This window comes from Raphanus sativus, chromosome 9 (genome assembly GCF_000801105.2).
Source record: "Raphanus sativus cultivar WK10039 chromosome 9, ASM80110v3, whole genome shotgun sequence".
Lineage (NCBI taxonomy): Eukaryota > Viridiplantae > Streptophyta > Magnoliopsida > Brassicales > Brassicaceae > Raphanus > Raphanus sativus.
In genome coordinates, this window is record NC_079519.1 from 16,427,918 (window position 1) to 16,442,372 (window position 14,455).

The following is a 14,455-nucleotide window of genomic DNA, read 5'->3' on the forward strand; positions in this document are numbered from 1 at the left end:
GATCGTTGATTAGGAAATCGTCGTTTTAAAGAATCGAGGTCTTAAAACAAGATTTTTCCGCAAATTTTTCGTATATGTTTTTCTTTTCTGAAAAACCGTAAAAAAGTTCTTAAGTAAATATTTTTTAAACGGAAATTTTGGAAGCCAACTTTGCCTTGTCTGATTTCGACCCCAACAATACAAGGCTTCTTTTCCTGATTCAGTCACGGTTGCAGGTTTAGAAGGTAACCTTCTTTCATTGGTTTCAAATCTTTAATGTTTGAACTTGTCTTTTGAAATTAAGGATTCTCCTTTTGATTCAGTTTCTATAGGTGAATCGATATTGTCAGTCTCATCGGAAGCTAGTACCTCAGAGAAGACTCAGTCACACAAGATGCCTCTCCAGCCCTCGTTCCGTTCCAGGGGTAAATCAACCAAAGCTGCCAGCTCCTCTCGGGGAAGCGACAAGAATCAAGGAGGATCAATCCTCAGCTCTGTGAAGGAAGTCCTCGATGATGGAGGCTCTGCTCCTGTTAAAGATGCCAGTCGCTCCGAGCCTAAAGTTCAGGAAGTTGTCCCTCACTCCGAGGTCCCGGAGACAGTAGCTGATCCTCAAGTGATGAAGGATACTAATGAGTTTGAGCCTCTGAGGAGCAAGAGGTCCAGGACCGACCAGGTCGACAGACCTTCCAGGTCTTCCTCCTCATCTTCTAGAGGAGGAACCGTCGGCTGGAACTTCACTCACTCGAAGCCTGGATCAGTCTTGGATGACTCGTGGGTTTTGGCTACGCTGATGAGGCACATGAAGAGAACCGGGTGCGCCCTCCCCTCGATCGCCAATCTCACGAACAAAGAGGAGTACGTTGAGATTGCCCATTGCATGGTCAGGTATGGCTTTTCTTTTAGTCTTTTAGCTTGATCTTTTTCGGAAGATGTTTATTAAGTTATCGTTTTCGTTTTTTGTAGCTGGCTGGAGCTATCAACAGGGCCCAGTTCAAGTTTGAGGATACTGTGCACAATGCCCCCAATGCTGGTGAGCTAGCTCAGGTTACTTGGCTCCAAGACCGACATTCAGCAAGGGAAGATTGAGAGTCAAGCGATGGATATCCAGGTGAAGGGTAGGAAGATCGCTGAGTTAGATTCTGCTCGGAAGATAGCTGAGTATCAGGTCAGGGAGCTGATTACTTCGTCTCAAGACAACCAGAGGAACAAGGAAGCTGAGGTCAAGCTGGCCGTTAGGAGAGGAAAGAGGGAGGTAGCTGATGCCTACAACAAGATCTTAGCCTCCGTGAAGGAGAAATTTGCCAAGAAGAAGGATGAGGTCGAGCTCCAGATTTATGCTCAAAAGCTTCAGGCTAACACCGACCTCTTGAAGGATATGCTGGAGAATGAGATCCAGGATGCTGAAGACGAGTATAACCATTTGATGGCTTTGATGCTGGAGGCGACTGCTGCATATGAGAAGGCGCAGGTATCAGACTTCTCAATCAGCAAGCTTCCCATTCCTCAATTCTCAGAGAGTTCAGGTATATTCGAGATTAATATGTTTAATCTATCCTTTTCCGGAGAGTATGGTTCTAACTTAGGTTTGGTGGACCCTGATTCAGCTCCAGTCGAGACGTCCCAGATGGGCGATGATAAGGAGGCAGATGAGGGAGGTCCAGCCAAAGAAAGTGAACCAGCTGTGGGAGATAAGGATGTCGGGAGGATTCCCGTGATGATGATGTCTAAGAGCTGAGGCTCTTTTCAAAAATGTTGTTTTTTATGACTTTTGCTCAATGGGCTTTAATTTCGTTTATGTTCCAGATCTATAGCCTGAGGAGGCTTTTAAACCTTGACTTGTTTTAGGGTCTTCGGAACCTTTGGTAGTCTGGGGAGGCTTTTAAACCCTTTTTATCTAAAACTTGGTTTTTATTTTTGTTCCAAGTCTTTTACTTGTTTTAGTCGTTTTTCAAATGAATTCAGTTAAGTGGTAGTTTCGGTTAGGACATGTATCATGATTATTAGATACAATATCCGATGACTTATCAGGTCTCAAAGATTTCGAGTGTATTCGATTACGAGGATCCCTAGAAGGAGTTCCTGAAATATTGGGATTAGCTCCGGGTTTTTTAGGGACCTGAGCTGCTCTGAAGCCTTAGGTGAGGGTTCATGGGAACCTGAATTCGTTTGTGGGATTTTAAGACCCATTAAAGTTTGCTTAGGATTTTAAGATCTTTTGAGATTTGATAAGGATTTTAAGACCTCTGAGGTTTGATAAGGATTTTAAGACCCTTGAGATTTGATAAGGATTTTAAGACCTTTTGAGATTTGATAAGGATTTTAAGACCTTTGTATTTTGCTAAGGATTTCAAGACCTTAGGTTCAGGTCCTTGGAGGCCTGACTTGATCCGAAGGGTTTTAAGACCATAGGTCCGTGTTTGTAGGGACCTGAATTGCTTTATTGATAATAGAATACATGGTATCGTAATAGTCGTATAATTACTGCTTGGGCTATGTGATTTTAATCAGACATATGCCCCCTTTGGTCATGGTGAACAGAGTGTTGAAATGAGGTTGGGGCTGCACTCATGACGGAGTTGCCTACGTACCCAGTCAAGGGATCAAGCCTAACGTAGTTCAAGGAATTTAGGTACCTAATGATAGTATCTTTTGAGGTTCGTGGCGTTCCACGATCTGATTTCAGGTATCCCGGTTCACACCTTCTGGAGCTTGTAGACGCCATGTCGTACCACATGGATAATCCGGTAAGGACCCTCCCAATTGGTTCCTAACTTCCCAGCATTTGGCTCCTTGGTTCTTTCGAAAACTTTCCTAAGTACTAGGTCCCCTACAGCAAACTGTTGGGGCCTGACTTTGGAGTTGTAATGTCGTGCCATTGCTTGCTGATAGTTTTGAATGGGAAGCAGAGCTCGGTCTCGTCTTTTCTCGATTAGATCGAGGCTGTCCGTCAGGAGCTGGTCATTAGCTGCAGGATCAGACGTACAGAGTTCCCGGTGGAGGCTACCAGCAGTGGTTTCGGCTGGGACGACAGCTTCCATCCCGTAGGCTAAGGAGAAAAGGGTTTCCTCTGTAGCCTTTCGTGGGGTGGTTCGATATGCCCATAGTACTTCAGGTAACTTTTCAGACCAGAGTTCCTTCTAGGTTCTGAGGCGTTTCTTGAGGTTTGCTAATACTGATTTATTAGCAGTCTCTGCCTCGCCGTTTCCATGAGGGCGTCGAGGTGTTGAGAAGGTCAGGCGGATATTCTATTTGTCACAAAATTATTTGAAGTCGTGAGATATGAATTGCCCTCCATTGTCAGTCACGATTTCGTATGGGACGCCGTGCCTACACACGATGTCTTTCCACACAAATAGTTCGACTTCGAATCTGGTTACCTGTTGAAAAGCTTCAGACTCAATCCACTTCGTGAAGTAGTCTGTTAGGACTAAGAGGAAGCGTAGCTTCTTCTTTCCACTTCCTGACGCTACTAGTGGTCTTACGATGTCCATGGACCACCTCATAAATGGGTAAGGAGCGGATATGTTGGATAGTTTTTCCGCTGGTTGGTGTATAATCGGTGCATGTTTCTGGCATTTGTCGCATGAGGAAGAGTAAACCTCACAGTCTGCGATAATGGTAGGCCAGAAATAGCCTTGTCTTTTGATTCGGATAGCTAGAGCTCTGCCACCGGCGTGGTTTCCACAGGATCCGTCGTGCATTTCCTTCATGAGTTTCATAGCAACGAGGCCATGGACGCATTTTAGGTAAGGTCCGGAAACGCTTCGTTTGTGGAGGACAGAATTGATTATGCAATATCTCGCGCTTAATGCTTTGAGTTTTCGAGCCTCCCATTTATTGGGTGGAGTTTTTCCCTCTAGGATGTACTGCATGATTGGTATTCTCCAGTCCTCTCTCCCTACAACTTTGTTATGAAGACACGAGGAAGGTTCCTGTTCGGGACCTGGTGTTGTGGTCCCCCCGGAGATATTCGTAGGATTAGGCTCCAGGGAGTCTGAATTCTGAAGAATATCTCCAATTTTCTCGTTGTTCTCTGGGGTCTGGATGGTGCCCCCAGATGAGTTTTTGAGAGCTGAACGACTTCTAGTTTTGACTCTGCAGACGAGTGGGTCTGAGGTCTAGATGGTGCCCCCGGAGGTATTCGTAGGATTTGGCTCTTGGGAGTCTGAATTTCGGGGAATACCTTCATTTTTGTCGTTGTTTTCCTTGTTTTGGATCGTGTTCCCGGAGGTATGCTTTTTGAAGCTGCGTATTTTGGTTTTTGGGAACCAGAATGTTGTGAGAACTTGGGTAGCTACCGTTTCAGGGTAGTTACCTTCTGTTTGCTCTTTTGGCTTGCTGTCTATCTCAGCTTTAGTAGCTATGTCGATACTTGGCTTTTCGATTCCTTCCACGGGTATAATCAGTTTTACAAGAGCGTCTGATGTGGAGGCTAAAGTAGCCAACGCATCTGCTGAGGAGTTCTCTCCTCGTGGGATCCTTGTTAGCTCGAACTTGTCGAACTGCCTAGTGAGGTTCTGGACGACTTCGAGATATGCCCCCATTCTTTCGTCCCTCGTTTCGTATTCTCCATGAAACTTGCTAGCTACTAGCTGTGAATCACTATAAGCGTTTAGCTCTCGAATTCCGAGGCTTAGGGCGAGTTTCAACCCTGCGATTAGTGCTTCATATTCAGCCTCATTGTTTGAGGCACTGAATTCGAGCCTATAGCACTGCTCGATGGTTTCTCCAGCTGAAGAAGTCAGTCTTAGTCCGACACCGGAACCTTGTTTTGACGAGGCTCCGTCGACATACAAGCTCCACTTCGGAGCTTCCATTTCCGAGTCTAATTGCTCAGATGCTAGCTCAATCACAAAATCGGCAAGGACCTGAGCCTTTGCTGCTGCTCGAGGTCTGTACTCGATGTCATATTCGCTGAGTTCTATGGCCCATATAGCCAATCGTCCTGATTAGCTGGGACTGTGCAGAATCATTCGTAATGGTTGTGAAGTCATTACGACGATCGAGTGCGATTGGAAGTAGGGTCGTAATTTCCTGGCATCTGTTACGACAGCCAGTGCTAACTTCTCCATAGTAGGGTACCTTGTTTCGGCATCTATCAGACTCTTGCTGGTGTAATAGACAGGTCTCTGTTCGTTTTGTTCCTCTCGTAACAGCACGCCGCTAACTGCAGCGGTTGATACAGCGAGGTATAGATACAGTGGTTCTTCTATTACTGGTTTGGACAGGATCGGAGGTTCGGAGAGGTAAGATTTCAACTGCTTGAATGCTTCTTCACATTTCTCGTCCCATAAGAACTTCTTATTATTTTTTAGAAGTTTGTAGAACGGGAGGCACTTATCGGTGGACCTGGATATGAATCGATTTAATGTTGCGATTCGTCCAGTCAATCTCTGTACCTCTCTGGTTGTCTTAGGTGACGGCATTTCCAGGAAAGTCGCTATCTGCTGCGGGTTGGCTTCAATGCCTCTTTCGGTTACGAGGTAGCCGAGGAACTCGCCTGAGGATACCCCGAAGGTACATTTAGCGGGATTGAGCTTCATATCGTATTTGTTAAGGATATTGAAGCATTCCCTTAAGTGGGAGATATGGTCTTCTCCAGCTGAGGACTTGACTAGCATATCGTCAATATAGACCTCCATAGTTTTTCCGAGTTGTCCAGCGAACATCTTATTCACTAGCCTCTGGTAAGTAGCTCCTGCGTTCTTCAACCCGAATGGCATAACCTTGTAATAATAGGTTCTCCGTTCGGTTATGAATGCCGTTTTTTCTTGATCTTCAGGATCCATTATGATTTGATTGTACCTTGAAAAAGCATCCATGAAGGACAGGAGTCGATGGCCAGCTATTGCTTCAACCAGGCGGTCGATATGAGGTAACGGTAAACTGTCTTTAGGACAAGCCTTGTTTAGGTCGGTGAAATCTACACAGATCCTCCATTTCCCTTTTTTCTTTTTACAACTACCGGGTTAGCTAACCAGTCAGGGTAGTGCACCTCTCGGATGGACCCAGCTTTCGTAAGTCGGTCAACTTCGTCGTTAACAGCTTGAGCCTTTTTGAGGCCCAGCTTGCGACGCTTTTGTTTGATCGGTTTGAAAGTGGGGTCAACTTTCGGTTTATGGGTGGTGACATTCGGATCTATACCTTTCATGTCATTGGTGGTCTATGCGAAGGTTTTGACATTGCTTTTTAGGAAGTCAATGAGCTCCTTTTTTGTCTCAAGAGGTAGCTCAGATCCGATGCTCACTTGTCTTTCAGGATTTGAGTCGTCGATGCAAACTTTCTCGGTGAGGTTCCTAGGGGGACCTTGAATATTTTGTTGCATCTCACGACCCTCCTGGATCTGTAATTGCTATTGGAGGATTTTTTGAGGATTTCGAATCCTCTCAGGTAACAGATCCTGGAGATCTTCTGGCTAGCATGTACGGTAGCTATCCCTTCAGGTGTCGGGAATTTCACGCATTGATGATAAGTTGAGGCTACTGCTTTCCTCTTATGGATCCAGGGTCTTCCTAGGATCGCATGGAACGGGGAGGATCTGTCGATGACTACTAAATTGGTCGTTTTCATTATTCCGCCAGCTATGATTGGGAGTTTGTTAGTTCCTAATGAGGTAGCTGTTTCTCCGGAAAAACCTACGAGATTAGCTTTCTGGCCAATAATTTCGTAGTCGTCTATTTTCATCCCTTTCAGGGTGTTGTAGAAAATAAGATCGACAGAGCTTCCTGTATTTATCATAAGCTTAGGAACCTCGTACCTTGCGACGTTCAGGGTGACAATTAGGGCATCGTCGTGCGGCTTGTCGAGGTCTGACGTCTCGCTTTCCCAAAAAGAAATCTTAGTGTTAGACTTGGGGTTGGGGGGCTTAGGTCTAGTGTTAGACACAGCCTTCCACACGTGATTTTTAATAGAATTAACAGAGTATTGACATATATCGGATCCTCCAAGGATACAGTCCACCCTCGAGTCGGGGCTCGATTGAGGTGATGGTTTGCTCAAGAGAGCCTCGATTTGTAGGCTTTTTCCTTGGGGGAATTTTCCAAGAATCATATCAACTCTTTTCTTGGGAGCTGGAGGTGGCGAGTCTGTCTCCTTCTCAGGTGACCTCTCGCGTTTTGGAGAGGTATCTCTGGAACCTCTTTTCTGATAGGGCGGTGGCTTTTTGAGGTCCACGCCCTTTATTTCTCTGGCTGCGAATTTAGCTGCCAGCTGTTGTTGGAGGTCCCAACATTCCTCAGTTGAGTGCCCTTCTCGATCGTGATAAGAGCAATGTTTGTTCTTATCGAAGCCTTTTGACCAGGGGCTTTAGTCGTCGTGGCGACAGGTTTTTCTTCCTTATCTTCCTCGACTGCATAAGAATGCTCTCCCTGAGTCTGATTGTTTCGGAAGTTCCCCTTTTTATGAGGTCCTTTTGCTTCCGAGGATGCACCCTTCGGGTGATTCTGAGGTTTCTTGTGGAGTTTATCCAGTGCAGTTGTCTCTTCCTCCAGGGTAACATATCTGGTGGCTTTGTGAAGAGCATCATCGATAGTCGGGGGAGGATTGAGTGTTAGCTCCGACCAGAATTCTGATTTGTACCATAGACCTCTTCTAAGGGCCTCGATGGCGACTTGGTCGTTGGGGTTCGAGAGCTTAGTTCTTACTGCTCTGAATTTCTCGATGTAGATTCGTAGCGAGTCTCCCATTCCTTGTCTGACTTTCCAGAGGTCAGCCTCAGATGCTTGTTTCAGGATATGGGTCGAGTACTGCTTCATAAAAGCATTGGTTAATTGATCGAAATTGTCTATCGAGGCTGGTTCAAGACCAGAGAACCACTCGAGGGCTGTTCCAACCAGGTTTTCAGCGAATGTCCTGCAGTAACCTGCTTCACATTCTTCTTTTGTAAAATGGGCTTTCACGATAGCTAATCGGAAGGCTCTCAAATAGGCCTTTGGGTCGGAGGTCCCATCATATTCTGGGATTCTAATTTTTCGGGTGTCTCTTATGTAAGAACTGGAAATTCTGTCAGTGAATGGAGTCCCACGAGTTTCTTCAATCAAACTCTCGATTTCGGGAGCTGAGCTCGTTGCCTTATTGACTTGAGCATTCAACTTTAGGAGAGCTGCGTGAGTTTGCTCCATATATCTGCGATTGGCGTCAGGTCCCTCTAGAGGAAGGACATTTGGATCATTATTAGGTATCTGACGGGCAGGTTCCTGACGGAATCGTATTGGGTCATTTTCCCATGTAGCGGGTGGGCTAAGTCGCTCACCGGCTCTTGGGTTATCTGTATCTGTCCTTTGATGTCCGTCCGTATTTGGAGTCGAACTTCTGGTTTGATAAACCGAAGCTGATGTTCTGCCCCCAGATGGGATGGATACTCCTGCTCCGGACCTGAAAATAGGTGGCGGAGGTGGTAAGCGAGTGCTCTGGTCAGCAATCTGACTGGGAGTAGAGCTGGTTGTCGCTACGTTACTTCCCATAGCACTAGTGATGGGAGGGTTAAACGCGGGAGCTGTCCCAGCATGAGGTGTCTGGAAAGCAGGTTCTCGTCCCTCCGGAACAGTGCTATCAGGAGAAAAATCTAAACGTCCTCGGGGGAACAAGGGATCGGTCAATCGATCTCGGAAAGTGACCCCTGGACCTTGACGTTGCGGTGGTTGGGTTGTAGCGTTTAGAGATCTAGTTATCTCTTCGAATCGTTGCTGCCGAACAGCTAGCTGATGCATTGTACGCTCATTCTCTTGAGCTTTGTCTACTAACTGCATTATCATCTGGCGAATCTCAGAAAGCTGAGCCTCCGTTTGATTCGGAGCGGTTTGCTGCTGAGGATTCTCGGTGATTGGAAGCCCGGAGTTCCACCTGAAGATCTTGGGTTAGTTATTCCAGTGGCGGTCTGGCTCGTTCGAGCGCTAGCCAATGGCTGTTGCCCAGATCGGTGGTCCGCACGTCGAGGCTCCGGAGTTAGGAGACTAGAACCTCCATCGTTCGGTGAGGCATCGCTCTGAATTGGGAGGTTAGGGTCAGACAGATTCGTTGTCTGGTCGGTAGGATTCATCCTCAAGTGTTTAGAGTAAGGGATTTGATTATCGTCCCCACAGATGGCGCCAAATGTGAGGGATTAAACTCACCTCCTGGATTTTGAATCAGGTTAAGATTAGGAAAAGATAACGCGGGCTGAATCCCGTTAGAACTTGTAGAATGAATTTGATTTGTATTGATAACTTGATAAAAGAATGGTTACAAAGAGATATTTTTCTTGGTGATTACAAAAATAATGAAATGTTTGAGAGATTGTGTGAATGTTGGTAGGAATGAACGTTTTCCTCTTCTTTGGTCTTCTTCCTCTTTAAATAGCCTCAGGTTCCGATGGATCGTTACCAACTGGTTCCCGAGATCCCCTCCGTGATTTGAGGGATTTGTAACAGCTCCCCTTTGACCGGATTCTGCGCCTACTTATACGTCCACGAGCTACCTTCTTTCCGTGACCTCTGTAGTGAATATCTTTAGCTTACAGCCTTTGGCTCTGGCTTAGCTGCTTTTGAGGATTAAATTCGTGATAGGTCTTTCGCGGTCTGTTTCTATTTTTTATTATTTATTACTAGCTAGCAGGCCATATTCGGGCTCAACAGTGATGACATATGACTTCATTTAAAGGTTGTAATGTTTCTCAATTAATATATAAGGGATGTTATAGATCTAAGAAGACTTACTTTTATTGAATTCAACGACCAAATATTTTTTTTATAGAAATTTCTATTCTCTGTGCACAAAATTTCTTAACATCAACTTATGTTGGTTAAACTATTTTCTCAACTAAGTTCTTACTTTCATTTAAATATTCATTTTCGTACATTAAAAACCTATGAATCAGGAACTATGTGATAAACAAATGCAAGCATTATAATCATCTTAGATGAAGAAAGATTAGTCCATGTTTAAACAAAACAAAATTATCAATCTTTGGATTTTGAAAGTATTTACAAGAGAATACCACTGCATTATGTTTTAATCTATGTTTTAAATTAAAATCCGTATTTATTACACTACTAAAAAGGCAATACAAAGCTCTATGAGAGTGTCCACGTCGATTTTTAATTCAACCAATAGGAAACCAGTTTTTTTGCCACCTCAGAGAGCTCTAAATAACTGGGCCGCGTGTGGTAAGCGCATCTATTTTTTTATGTTTTTTTAATGTCAAAAGCCATTAATTTCTTCTACCTCCGTGAATCTCTTCGTATCCTTCTCTACCATCAATATTCTGATACCATTGATCTCTTCCTCTCCCTATGAATTCGTTTTCCATAAATTAATTGCACAAAGCAATTATTCAACATTCTTGCCCTTTCACCTTACTTTTTGATTCAGTTGATTTAAAAATAGATCTACTTATCAAAACAAAAAAAAATGCAAATTCAAAGATTCAACAATCAAAGACCAAGCAAAAGCTAAAGAAAACTCCTCCCGTTACTTCGCCGCCGCCGTTGACCACTGTGTAATCAATCTACAAACAACCAATTACATCCTCTTCTCGAACCGTTCCTCTGCTCACGCTTTGCTTCATCACATCTCTCTGCCGTGAAGAAGACATTCAAAGAAAAACCAGATTCGGCCAAGGGTTATAGCCGGTGCTGATCTCTTAGTCTTCAATAAGTGTGAAAAGCTGCCAATGAGTATAGTATGAGCTTGACAACGCAATACTAGGCAGCTTTGAGGTGGATGAGTTATATATGCTGGAAGTCTACGACATCACTCACTTTGAGGTGAATCATCTGTCTTTGTCCTTCTCTTGGTTATATCCATTGGAGACTTTGGAGTAATAAAACTCTTCTCTTGACTATAGCCATTGGAGTCTTTGGAGTAATAAAACTAAAAGCCTTATTCTTCAGTTTGTTGCAGGGGTTCCAAAGAGCAAGGATGGATACAATCCTGCAACGTGAACACTCGACGTCACTACTCCTTCAATGGAATAACACATTAGTGTCAACTTTGCTCAACTATTCACAAACTCCTCTCTTTATCGGTATGTTTAAAAAAAACGTTACTATTAGTATTAGACCTGTGTGTTTCTTGCACTGTCCTTACCGGAACATCTATGTCTACTTCAGGGGAAACCAGGAACTAATCAAAGAGCTCAGTACTCAACCACCAGAATCGAAAGTTCTCTACTTCCAAACGAAGTACTCGCAGCCGTTTTTGGTAATTTTTGTTGGAAGTGGGAGTGATTGTAAGGCTGTTCTCGCAGAGTACTGAGATCGGAAAGTCTGTTAATGGCTTGAGGAAACATGGCTGTCACTGAGGTTCGCCAACTTGCAAAGACTTTGATCGGGTATGAGTTATTGATTTTTTCATAAAGTTTGACACTTTCTTACTCTTTTAGAATATGGCTTTGAGTTCTTTATTTTTTGGTGCAGAGAGTGGAAGGAGCTGGTTGATCGGTGGGTGAACACCACCAAGGAAATCGCTGGTACATTTTACACTTTCTTTCTATCTTTTTACTGTCTCATGGGAATTCAAGTCTTAACAGTTTTATTGGTTTCTTGAATTGGATCCATGGTCGTTGGTTCTAATTTTATTTTGTTTGTTAACAACAGGTGCTCAAGGTACAACAGGGTCTGCTAATCCCTCTGTAGTTGATGAAGAATAAAAAGATGATGAGTTTCCATCACTTCCGTATGGTATTGATATCTTTACACCGGAAGTAAACGGTTTTAAAATGTTAAATGTAGATTTCTTGGACTTTGATGGAAGTAAGATACCTCAGTACAATGCCATCCGGTTTCTCATGGCAATATTGGCTTGGACGTTGTAGAGTATGATCACATCTCAAGTAGGAGACAATGATTTGATAGAATTAATTCTTTTTTGAAAGATGGGTTCGGGTTCGAACATGACTTCTTACCATTTGTAGCTCACGTCCACATAGGATGGATAGTGATCTTTATCTTTGCTTATGATTTCAAGTTCAACGTACATCCTTTGCTTCTCCACCCTTGAAAGAACCATATTAATTTGACTCTAAATGAATACATATCCATGTATAGCATAAAGCTGAGAGTTTAACCTTTTGAATATCATCGATTGTGCTCCTCAAGCTAAGATTTTTATGTTTATCTCAGTCCCATGTCAATTTATTTGCTTTTTAATCTCAGACAGAACATGCTTCCGGTCTGTTTGATTGGCTTCTGCAGGTGTAGTGGTTGTGATGAATGGTTTATATTTGAGTGAGCTTGGTTGGTATTGTGTGTCATAAAATGTTTTGATTTTTCCTTACAAAAAGTTGCACATAAAGACCTATAGATTTGAAAAATGGGCGTCAATCAGAAAGTTGTAAGATCTTTGTTATTTTATTTTAGTTGGTCAAGTAGTATCGAGAAGTTGGAGTACAATATCAAAGCCATGGTTTGCGAAACTTTTAAATAGGATACCACAATTTTATTCTTATATATATGTGCTCTCCATCCTACAAGTTCAAATTTAACAATTAACATGCACAAAGAACTACATCGACATGTAACTTCAAAAACAAAGTAAAATGAAAAAAAGATAATATAAGTGTTGAGCTAGAAAAAAAGAAATTCTTTAAACTACATAAACTGTATGTGTTTGAAAAAAATTAAAAATAAATAAATAATAATTGTATTTAAACTAAACAAAACCAAAATAAAGAATATTATCAAAAAAAAAGCCAAAATAAAGAAAGTGGTTTGGAATTAGTAATACCAAATATATCGAATGAATGTTATTTTTGAGAAATTGCAGTATATAGATATGGTTTAATATATGGTTTGGTATATAAATCATTCAAACCGAATAAACCAAACAAACTGGTCAATTAAAATATAATAGTACAATTATATGTAAATTATACAATATAGTTAATAATATATATAATTTTTATAATTTATTTTATTGATATAATCTTCATATTTAAAATGTTGACCTTTAGTAATTTAATATTTTATTTGAAATTATTATTTTTAAACAATTTAGTAAAACAATACATAATTTTTTTGAGAAAAATACATGTGCTAATATTTATTTATGTAATGATATTATGAGTTACTAATTTTGTTATTTTATTATATAAAACTATTATTATTATTATTGAATTTAAAAAAAATAGGAGAATCATTTTTTCCTATTACGCGATTCAGACTTCGTCCTAGCTTCTTAATGGATGTAAAAGAAATAGAAAAATATGAAATATTCATTAAAAAAATCAAAATTATTGCTGGAAGAATGACCAAAGAAAATAAAATAATAAAACTCCAAGCATTGACAGAGTAAAAGCAAGTTTCAGTTGAACTTAGAGTTGATGATATAAAATTAATAATACAATACTCTCTATGTTTTATATCAATTGTTGTTGTAGAAAAATATTTTCGTTACAAAATAAATATTATTTCAGAATTTCGATGCAAAATTTATTAACTTTGTTCTTCAGTTTATATTTTTATTGGTTAAAATGTGGTCGTGTTTGTAAGTAATGATATTCTTATACAGAAAATATACAAAATTAATTTTTCTTTTCATGAGCACAATTATAAAAAAGACACAACATCAAACGAAGAGAGTAATAATTAAATTAATATTTTCATTGAATGATATTAAACGGAGAGAATACTTATTTCAGAAGAGTAGCTTCATGTAATTCCTAATCAAAATAACTTCTTTAATTTTTATTTACAAATTAGTTTTAATAAGAAAATAGATATGAAAGATGAACTAAAAACATGGTAACATAATACACATTTTAGTACATTTAATATCATGTATTCATATCTTATTATTATTATGATGTCAAAGGTTATTCTTCTTACCAAAAAACCAAAAAAGATGGGTAGATGACGATTACTAATTATATCCAAACTCAATAAGTTAAATATGAACTAAAAATGAATATTAAAGTCAATTTATTTTAATATATTATTTGAATAACAACATAAATTTATTTGATGGTAAACATCTATAAAATAATAAGATAATAAAAAGAAATATGGGATGAAATAATGAATACATTACAATACAATTTTTTTAATAAATTCATGTTAAAGAAAATCAAATATTTAATAATAAATCTGAACATACAATTCTCACATAACAAAGATGTTGATGCCAAAAGTTTTATGTAGTAATGTTCAAAAAGGTTTAAAGTAATGCATTCAGCATTTATTCCATTCACATGACCTCAATTATAAATAAAACATTTATTATTAAACAACCATATGCAATGTTTAACTATATCTATTTAACAACCACTGCACGAAAGTTCGTTTTCACCTTGAAACCATCTACAATGTTTTACTTAGATATTATTGAAAGTTGCATAGGAAAAAATCTTGGACATCACTAAAAAACATTGGGTATATGAAAATAACTCACATCAGAGTTACGTGAATTCAACATGGCATTAATAAAACCGAACAAACAAAAATGTGTGTTGTATTATATTTGATTTCTGAGTTATACTATTTTCATTTGTACTAAATAT

General features: G+C 40.5%; 1 long non-coding RNA gene across 1 annotated transcript; it reads left to right on the forward strand.

Annotated features, from left to right (window-relative positions):
• Positions 1 to 10,159: 10,159 nt before the first annotated feature.
• LOC108857523 (uncharacterized) lies at positions 10,160 to 11,938 on the forward strand. The gene is made up of 5 exons (XR_001950360.2): positions 10,160 to 10,724; positions 10,851 to 10,984; positions 11,070 to 11,290; positions 11,376 to 11,428; positions 11,556 to 11,938. It is a non-coding gene; the product is annotated as an uncharacterized LOC108857523 (long non-coding RNA).
• Positions 11,939 to 14,455: the final 2,517 nt, after the last annotated feature.